Source organism: Drosophila eugracilis, unplaced genomic scaffold (assembly GCF_018153835.1).
Source record: "Drosophila eugracilis isolate 14026-0451.02 unplaced genomic scaffold, ASM1815383v1 contig_1817, whole genome shotgun sequence".
Lineage (NCBI taxonomy): Eukaryota > Metazoa > Arthropoda > Insecta > Diptera > Drosophilidae > Drosophila > Drosophila eugracilis.
Genome location: NW_024572663.1, coordinates 1 through 10,790, shown reverse-complemented (window position 1 = coordinate 10,790; position 10,790 = coordinate 1). Strand labels below are relative to the sequence as shown.

Genomic DNA, 10,790 nt, shown 5'->3' with positions numbered 1-10,790 from the left:
GTGAAGCTCAAGTAATAGGATGCGGAGAGGGTAGTGCCCCAGACCGTTCCCTCATATGTGCTTCCACGCTTGAGTAAGCATTGTCAGTAGCCGAAGGGCAACATTATTAAAAAGTCCAAGGAAATCTCGGCAAAAAGATAACAGCATATTGATAAAAAATCACATGCATAATGCATTCATTTTCCAAACCATTTCGCTACTTCTCGTCGTGGGAGTTTCAGCTTTCCAACTCAAAGCTGATTATTTTTAGTATCCAGACAGGCAATTTGTTCAGCTGCCAAATGCAGAATGAAGTAAAAATAAAACCAAATAATAAAAAGAAAAAAATTATATACAGACCAAAAACTGTGCTTCAGGCCTTCTGACAAACGAAATAAAGAGAAAGGTTACAAACTGACAGTTTTCCTCCCTGGTTGTATTGTTTTCTTTTGCTAAGGCTAACAATAACCATTGTTGTAACCTTCCATCAAGAAATACCAAATTTTAACATTAATTAAACCGATGTTTTTTAGGCTGATCGGTTCACCCTTCTATGAAGATTTAATTACAATATCACTTAAATTAAGATCTGGACAATCCGCTTAGTACTCCCGCTACATATAACATTATCGATTAAGGTACTTTAACAAATTAATTGGATACAGATAAATTCATTTACATGCGAAAAATTTGTAGGACACTGCCGTACATTAGCTAATTACCAAATATGGTTGTCAGTTTGGTTGCTTGTTTGTTCTTAGGCCTTGTCCCTAACTACTTTCCCATGATGAACATAGTGTGGTGGTGTTTACCCACAGCCGAAAACAAGCTCAGAATGGAAAAAAATTTCGTTTGCAAATTAGTTGACAAAATGCTGGTAGCAACTTTTTATTTTCTATTATATATATACAATAAATAGGGCAGTCCGAGACTAATTTGATTTTTTAGGCTACGTGCCCGCTTGCTATCATAATTACCTTTAAATTGGTTAGCAGAGAACTGCTATCTGATATTTATTCCAAAATTCGTCAGTTTTTTGCGATGTAACTGCGAATGACTGAGCTAATTAGCCAGAAAATTGATTTCATAATTTGGGAACAAAAAAAAAAGATAACTATTAGCATGTAAAGATAAAAAGTGCTGTCCGCGCATGGGCTTATTCTTGCATTTGTGATGCATCACTTAATTAATATACATTTCGCTGGCATATGCAAATCATTTTTTGGGAACCGCTGCAGCTGCCCAACTGAATTGTTTGATAATCTCCGTTTATCGCTGCCATAACATTAGTTTGACTTTCCTGTTTTAATTTTTAGTTGTCAAAATTAGCAAGGCAAATTGTGATATGCCGGGTCAGCAAGTTGTTCTTCATGTTATAGAGTCGCTGCCAATTAACACGTCACGCAAAAATAGAGGACCATTCTAACCTGCACATGTAGAAGACCAAAACTGATTTCGCTTCCGTTTTGTATTATCCTCTTCACGGAAGCAGTAGTGACCGTATCGTTGCCCCACATAAATTATTGCAAATTGCTTGAATTTAATTGCATGTCTTAGAATGTGTGCTCTTGCTCATTGTTATGCATAATTGATGGGGTGTGGGGACAAGTCTTGCGCCTGTAGTTTGATGCATTCCCTCTAATGACAGCTCATCAGCTCGTTTCCGATGGCCCAACATTCATCCAGTTGATATTCGGCTTAGAAATGATTCAAAATGACGCCGTCTTATGATCTAGTGGTGATGGTACATCCGAGAGATGACAAATCGCTTGTCGGCTGGATCTCAAGCGGTTCTACTTTTGAATTTCATAACTTCAAAAAATACATCTTAGGAAATTGGAATTTAAGAAAACTAAACTGATCATCATAATTACTTAGATATAAAGGTCAACGTAGGCAAAAAAGCAGTGACAAACTTAAAGCCATAGGACATTCTAAATTTCCAACTCATAGAGAACATTACAGCCACACAGCAGGCTGGTCAACAGATAATTGTTGTTCGGTGGAAATTTACAACGTTTTTCTTTTTAATATTACAATGAGTGCCTCAAACTCAGGTTGTGAACAGCGCATCGATACTGAGCGTGTCTACGGTTGGATCTCCGATCTTTGCCTTAAGGAAACTCGTTTTTTGGCAATGTTAGAGCTATGCGAAAGACGCAGCCAAATCGACACTCTGGGTCCATTGCTGTGGCATTCGTTTGGAGCTGTAAGTGGATTGCTGCAAAGAAGAAATGGTGTCAATCTACCCGACAGTTTATCAGGACAAGAACTGAGCGGCCAGCAGTCGCACCGATTTGTGCTGCCATCGGGTTGTTTCAGGTAATGGCCTCATCCCATTATTGGTATTATGCTGATGCGCTGTCAGTTAATGTGCTATTTGATGCCATTGCAAAATGACCCGGCAAACTCGGGCCGTTGAGCGTGTTCGCCTCTCTGTTCTGGGCGTTATCTGTGGGCTCCTGAAATCGGATCATCCGGAGATCGTTGTTTACTTCCTCGGCACTGAATTAATTCCCTTATGTTGCGCGAGCGAGTTGGGGCACCCGCATGAGTAAGGCACTCTGCGCATTCGTGTTGTTCCGCATCTTGGAACATGAAATGGGCTTAAAGTTTGGCAGTCATAGACTGGCCCGTAGACCGCATCTAATCCACACTTTGGCCAGGGTTGTACACCAACTGACGCTGGAACCAGAGCCTAGGGTTCTCAAGCATGTGGTTAGGGCTTTATTCCCGTCTGGCCGATCATCCCCCAGAGTCTAGAGCTGATTCTTAGCTCTTGCCGGCTCAAATTCGGAACGGATATTTCTGCCAAAAGAGGTCTGGGCTATGAGAGCGTCTCAATAGAACTGGATGATCTCAACCGTAAACTGGTCGGCAATGACGGAAAAAAGGGAAAAGAGTAAGGGCCTTATAACAACCGCACCATTCATATTTAATCATCTTTTACTCTTTAGCTGATGAAGAATAAAAACTTGTCATTGGAAACTCCTCGGTTACTAAATTACTGACCAACATAAATGCATGGCTAGATACGCGGATACTTTACCTGGCCGAGATGTTTCATTACTATTTCCGCCGTAATATTTCTTAGAAGGATTAGGAATTCGACATTTGGGAAGTCAAGTTTGCATAATGTAATAAACAGCTCGTAAATATTTTGATACCAATTTCCCCAAATAATTGACTCAAAAAGTACTTTGAATGTCAAACAATAAATTACCAACCATGGTCCCAAAAATAAAAGCTTTCCCCATTCTGGCTATTGCATACTCACACATGGAATTTATTCCCACCCAACCCTACGTGTAATGGGTCATTTTTGACATGGATACGCCGGAAAATATTCGGATGAACAAAAGGTTGAAGCAAAATTGAGTTGGTGCTGTAAACCAAAGCAAGCGGAAAATCAACGCATAAGGCGATAGGCATTTAGAGAAGCAGCACAACGAGAAGGGAAAAAGCAGACTCGGTCCATCAAAAATTTTGAACATAGCTGTAATCAGCTAAGGGTTGATTAGCTTGCAACCGCATTAAAAACTGCATAAGAAAAACAGATCGCTAGTTCTAATACTCTTTCACTTTCATGAGCTGCTAAGAGGTTTAAACAAACCGAGTGAGATTGTTACTATCCTTCATCAATTGTTGAGTGGAAAATATTTCCTCTACTGATCCAACAAATTCTGACCAAAATTTAAACTGCTTACCCGATTTGACAAATGTATCCCAATCAATGAACGTATAAGTATATGTAAATTAATTTAAATTTAAGAAAATAAAAAACTCAAAAAATTAAGTTGTTAATTTTCAACCATATTTTAAAATCTATATGGATTTAAGCACTAGTGGGAAAAACGAAGGGTCATGGGGAGAGCAGAATAAAAATATGTAAAAAGGATAGAAAAGGGGCTAAAGAGGCAACAAAATGGCAATAAAACAATGCGAACTCGACTTAGAATTTTCATTTCACACACGACGGCGGATGGGACTATGCCAGGAAAAGGGGAGAAAAACACACAAAATGGGTGAGAAATCAGTTAGCAACCGCAATCTCGTACCAGATTGTTCGAGGGTCCTTGCCTTTTTCCTTTGCATTGGCTTTTATTGCGCCATCAATCCATAAGTAAATATCTGCCTTATTAATGTTTGCAATCTGAAAATAATATAAAAAAGAACCAGCGACAAACGCCAGTGTTCCCGACTAGCTGTTACCTTTAATAATCGATAGTTAGCAAAAATAAATTTATTATTTTATAGATATCCATTAAAAATCGAATTGACGATTTTGTATGAAGAAGTAGGCGTTGCCATAGTTGGTGTCAAACTTGGTAATGCATACAGGCAACGGCATACATTATAAATTCCTTTACAAGTCTGTAAGTAAAAGTAATAACAGATGGAGAGGAAAAAGCGAAGCTTTATGCCTTCTTGGGTGAAATATAAACGGAATTTCTAGAGCGAGCGGCCAACAGCAGCGGGAAGAAGACGCGGGTTGGCAGGCAAGACACGTTCTAATAGGATTTCCAGCCTCGCCTTTGACTCTGGCAGCCATACAAGTTACATGTTGCTTTGTTTTATTTCCTGTCACACACAAAGATGAAAGAAGGTCTCCAACACAAGACTGCACTTTAAAAATTAAATTTTTATTTTCAAGATTTTGTTAATAGGTTATTTTTTGTTGTATAGTATTAATTTAAGAATTCATCTTTTCTAATTGAAAATTAAATATTTTCTGAGGGTAATGTTGTACCTTCTGCTTTTAAAACAAAAAATGATTATATTCTTGTGCCTTTTTTCAGTGTTCCTTGAACTCACTGGAAGTCAGCATTTGATAATGCTTTGTAGGCCCATAGTCCTTTTATTCAATTTCTTCAAGGATAGCTGAAACAGTTTTAAAATCCCAAAAGGATTTTAAATCACAAAAGCGGCTATTGATTAGGCAGTCGGATATGGCGGTATATTGTACATATGCGCATCAATCTATGCAACTTGTTTGTAATTGACTGCAAGCCAACTGAAATTACGCGCCATCGGCGCTCCACGGTCAACAATGAGCGATGAGCAGAGCCTTCGGCTATAACCGTAACGCAATCGAATCTGCTGCAACTGACAGAAGGTAAACTGCTAAGATAGCTAGCGGAAAAAGGTACGAGGGGCAGAAAGAGAGCCTGGGCCAAGGTGTTACAATAAACTAATTGACATCCGTTGGCCCCGGGCCGACATCGCCTTGAACCAGGACAAGGACAAGGTAATGGTAACTTGGGTTAATTCTTTCCTTGCTGCCACGTTTTCCCCCACTGTTCCGTAACAAGCTTCGTCTCAACGTTGGTAGAAGCAGATTGAGTTAAAGGACTGGGAGGAACGAAAAGTAGCTAAAAGGTCGCTGCGATTCCAATTGACGGCGAGTTGCTTATTTCGATTCCAGCGCCATATCCGTTAGGAGACAATGAACCTGATCGCCTGGAATTGCTGGTGTCGTTTGGTTTGACGCACTGGTAGCCGATTACCCAGTTGCCAGATTAAGGCTGCTAACTGCGCCTCATTAGATCGATCCATGATCAGTTAATGACCTTGCAAGTGAACAATCGCTTATCAGTGAGTGGTTGGCATTGCTTTTTAACAAAATGTTAGTCCTTGTTGCAAGAATCTACGTTAGTGCCTGGCTGAGCCGGAAGTTTATATTCCCGATTAACAGAGTTCACAACAAAGCTACCAAAGATCAATGGGCTCGCCGTTTTCATGTTGAAAGTTTTGAGATGGCAACCACTTCCAAAAAGAGTCTTTCGTGAGGTAGCGGCTCTTATTTGACACCTGGCTGTGGCCCACTGCCCACCTCTTTGCGGTTCAAATTCGTATCTGGTGAACGCTTTATGTCTGCCACCTAAGCTACAAATTAAAAGTTTTAGATAATTCAAATAATCTATTCAAGAAGCTTTTTCAAAAATGATTTGTTCACTCTATTGTTTATCTGAGGCCTTTAATAGTCCATTTGTTATTATATAAGAATAAGGGTCCTGGTGTGTTTTTATGTTTCCAAGACCCCTCTTAGAACGAATTGAATTTGAAATTTTCTTAGATTTGTTAGATAGCAGACGACCTATTGAACAAAGAAATACAAAAACCACACAAAAGTTTTGTAGACGCTGTAGTGGTATGCTAACTCGTAAATGTTTATTCTCAGATATATCTACATATATTTAGCCGATATAGGGCACAGTAGTGCTTTGTTATTCACCATTATTTTTATCGCAAGTCATAAGGGCAAACGAAACCTAAAGAAATTGCTAATTTACACAAATATACTTGAACTCTATATCTCCAGTGTGAGTTTCACAAAACTTTTCTGCCAAACCATTGGTTGAAAGCTTCAATTATAACACACTTAGCCATTGGCACGTGGGTGAGGGGGAGTGAAAGGAGCAAACAAACGTGGTAAAGTTTTGCGGTTACAGAAACTGAAACCAAGACTAATAGGAGCAGAGAGCCTGTACAGGCAAACCAGGTATGAATGCCCTTTGAGAGCCAAGCGTTCATCCTCACTTGTGGCGACACGTTGCGGAACATAATATGGCTTTTGTATGCAGTTTCATAGCAAAACGGTGCACTCAAAACACTTCGCCTCACCACTTTCCGCATGGCAGTATGTGAATATTCCACCACCGGGAGACAACCACTCTGTGTATATACGACTGCCAATTAGTCCTGTGGTCCGAACAAAGTTGGATGTAGGCACAGTTTATTGAAGTGCACAAAAGTAAAATTCATTAAAAATGCTACTCACAAAGTTACAATAAACCAATATAATATATATATAGATCAAAAGTATTGACAAATAAGTATATCTAATTCAAAATATAATCTTGCATTTATTTGTAAATATATTTTAAAGTAGATGTACTTTTAACATTGTTTGAAAAGTTTCTGTAATCTACATACAAACAATGAAACATGCTACAGACTTGTAATATCGACTCCTGGCATAAAAAATACTGATTAAGAACACTCCTCCATTAATTAGCTCTTGCATATATGAAAACTTTATGCAATTTGGTTAAAAAACCAAGCTGGTGCTTATGTTCTTACCATAGAACAGATGTGAAATACTGGTCTTCTTTTTTAAGCCGCTAAAGGTTTAATAGATGCAGTATCCAAACCCGTGTTCACCCCTTAAACACATGGAAGGCTGAAACTCCCACCCAAAACAGACACAGGACCAGAGAATGGGGTGGCCAGCAGGAACATTGGCGCTCATCATCTGGTCAAGCTGGCTACGCAGGTGGCGGAAGGGCACCGGAGTTGCCCAGTGCCCATCTCACCACCACCCACGCCCCTGGAGTTATGTCCGAAAAATGTTTTCTCCAGCATTGGCATGGAGGAAACAGACTATGGTGTGGTGTAGTCATTGTGAGTTCTGAAATGCAGTTGTACCAACTTCTAAGGTCCATTCAATCACAAAGTTAATTGACAAAAACAAATAGCAAAAACCAGATGAACACGAAACAATGACTTTCAAAGCAATAGTTTTTGTGTCCTCAATGTAGAAAATAAACTGAAGAAAGCTGAAAGCTTCCACCACAGTACTAGACTTCCATTTTTTAAGGGAATAACCATCCTTCGGTCCTCCTGATAGAAAATAGGCATATAAACATATTTCTCCAGCAAGTCATCATCGTGGTCTAATCATGGACGAAAGGAAAACCAAAAGGAAGTTAGAAGCCCAAAACCAGAGGTACAACTGGAACCAAGTTTACGCAGACTCAAATTCGGAAGTGAAACTGGTACAAAGATCCAGTGAAAACAACCGTCCAATCTTGTAAAGCTGCCTGGCTCATTTTGTTTTGTTTCCATGTTAGTGTCACATATTCGTTACTGTGGTGGAAGTTTCTTCTGCTGACTCAGGCCATGCAAATGTGAGAAAAAGATGACTCTTCTACCCCCGAGTACAGTCTCTGCATTTCAAGTGAAATGTCCAAAAACCAAAACCCAGGAAAATCTGACATCTATTAATAATATCTTTTAATCCAAATTAACTCAAGTTAATACATCAATCTTATTATTTGAAATGTGAAAGCAAGTTTACGTTTTTACAATCTAGAAATTGTAAAGTATAATTAAAAACGGTGAGTCTTCTTTATCCATATCAGAGTACTAGAAATAATATTAAAATTTTGCGCACTACATTCTTTATAAAAAGCTTCTTACTATATCCGGACAGTTCTGGCAGTTAAACGAAGACCACTTGACTACCAACGTCATATCGTTTCCGAAGATTTCAAGCAATATACATCTACATGTATACATTATGAACCAGAACAGCTGTAAGAAGAATAATCAAAATGTTTATCATAGGTTTAAACAAAAAAGCAAGGTTCAATTATATACTTATGGAGTCAGTGTGGTCTGCTGGAAAGCTAAATTTAAAAGCCCTCCGGAATACGCTAATAAGGGAGCGGGTGAATTCAAATAGTGGGAGCTGTCGTGCCTGGGTTTACAACTTAATTGAAATTCAACACACTTACAAGGGCAAAGGCTAAGAATCGGTCCCAAAATCCCAGCACCACAACTCTGTTCCCGGAAGTTTGATTTTGAGAGGTGAGCCTAATCTCCAGTTTATGAGTTTTCTTGAATCTGCTGAATCAATGAGAACGGAAGCCGGAATGAAAAACATATAGTATATAAAGGGCGGAGGGTGGAGGCAGTGAGGTCGCTCAAAAAAGACAGTAGCAACTCCGACGCGAGATGTGGCTTCCGAATGCTTTGTGTTATTGAGAGGTCAAGCAGCAGCTTCCGCTGCGTGGCATTTGTTCCTGATTTTGCACTGAAAAAGAGAGAAAATAATCGAAACGTTTACACTAGAAATTTAAGTCTCTAATCAGTATTAAATATTTTTATATAATATAATATATAAACAAAGATTGTTTTTCGTAAGAAGTTAATTCGTACTTGTGAATAAGTAAGAATGTACTCCATTTATTTTTTAGCTCAGAAATATTTTACTCAAGTAAAATAGTCAAAATTAATCATCAACCTTTTTTCCCGATTGGCTGGAATGCTGAGTCCTGGAAAGAAAGGGAGTCGAGAAGGAGTCACGGCTTTAAGTCGCACCCTGGAAATGAATAGCTGTTGCGAGTCTGGCTTCGTTTCCTTGGATCCCCTTGCTTGACTCAATGACAGCACTTCACAGCGCATTCTTTCAAAATTGGAAATGGCTTCCACGTTGCGGTTTTCAAAAACACTTACCACGTCTGACCATTTATCCCTGAAAAAGCCGCTTCTGGTCCTTATAAGTCAGAGATGGTTAAAATCGTTTTTGTTGTTGGAGAGTGAAAATGATAACATTGGGTTTAAAAGGTCTTAAAACGATTTTTCTCTCTGCTTAAATCGACAAAATCAAGCTTCAATTTCCAAAAGCTACAAGTTTATAATACTTGTCCTTTATTGCTGCATAATTATCTGCATAGTTCGCTACTAACATTATAACTGTTCATGCAACAGAAACAATATTATTTAGGTTTTTCTTACAACTCTGAATAACTTCTCTTCCATCATTAGACAAAATTTGTAAAATAATTTAATAGTTAGTTTTAAACGGCAACATTATTCAGCATTGGAAAATAAAATTAAACTAAATAGTATATATTTGTAAATTGCGTTTGTATTTCTTCATAATTTTGATATATGTAGAGGCATAGATATTTCTGATTGCACGTTGAGGGAAATGGGTTATCATAACTCGAAAAGTTCGAACTAATAAAGATTATAATATATACTGATAGGCATCGACTAACAAGGGAACATTGTCGTATGTAATAACGCATGTATTTATTATTATATTAAAAGTTATTGTTAGATAGTGGTTTCGACACTAAGAATTTTCTGCCCCATTTTCTCGGTCTCCAAATGTACCAGACAACAATTTAGTTTTTCTTTTCCATCTTGCTTTATCTTATTTTTTATAATATCAAACAACAACATCCAATCCCCTCCGTTGTCTTTATTCGTTTGGTTAGCCATAGGTAGGCAAGTCAGTAGACTTATTCGTTTGGCGCGCTCGTTATAAACGTGGGCTGCGGTATTGTAATTTAACCGCTATGTAACATACACATTAGGAATTACATTATCAAATTTTGCTATCCTGATCCCAGAGCCAAAAAACGTATTTCAAAAAATAAACGTGAATTTTCTGAATCTTCAAGTATGCCTCTACAAACTTTCCTCCTAACTTGATATTCTCATATTATAAATATGTGTATGCTATTTTTAAAAGGTTTTATAAAAAATCATTACAAAAAATGCCTAAATTAAGCTTATATTTTCATTTATTAAATTACACCAGCTTTTACATAATAAAAGTAGTACTGCCCAAATTGAAAATAGACATCGTAGCTGGAACCTTGAACATCGTTGATTACAAACATCATGCCACAAAATAGCCCATGTGAAATTATTTACATTATGGTGCTGTGACCATATTTGTTATATTTATTTTTTTTCTTTACTGCTTCTAAGTCTATTTTTAAACAAAGTACAGCAGTGTGCCGAAGGGAGTTCAGGAACAACAGAACTTTTAGTATAATTGATGATAATAAACTGGGTACAAAATCTAATGATGTTCTGTAAGCGGTTTTGTGGGCCATATAAATTGGGACAGCACTCTTTATAATTCAAAAACAAGTCAGCATGAAATGTTGGATATTTAAGAGTTGTTCGTCGCAGAAATAACTATTTATTCAACTATTGTCTTTTGTTAATAAACATTTTCCGACTAATTTGAATTTTTAAAGAAACATACAATTGTATATAACTGAATA

At 37.8% G+C, this 10,790-nt stretch overlaps 1 pseudogene; it reads left to right on the top strand.

Annotated features, from left to right (window-relative positions):
• The first annotated feature begins 2,017 nt into the window (after positions 1-2,017).
• On the top strand, positions 2,018-2,885 carry LOC121529732 (annotated as a pseudogene).
• The last annotated feature ends 7,905 nt before the right edge of the window (positions 2,886-10,790 follow it).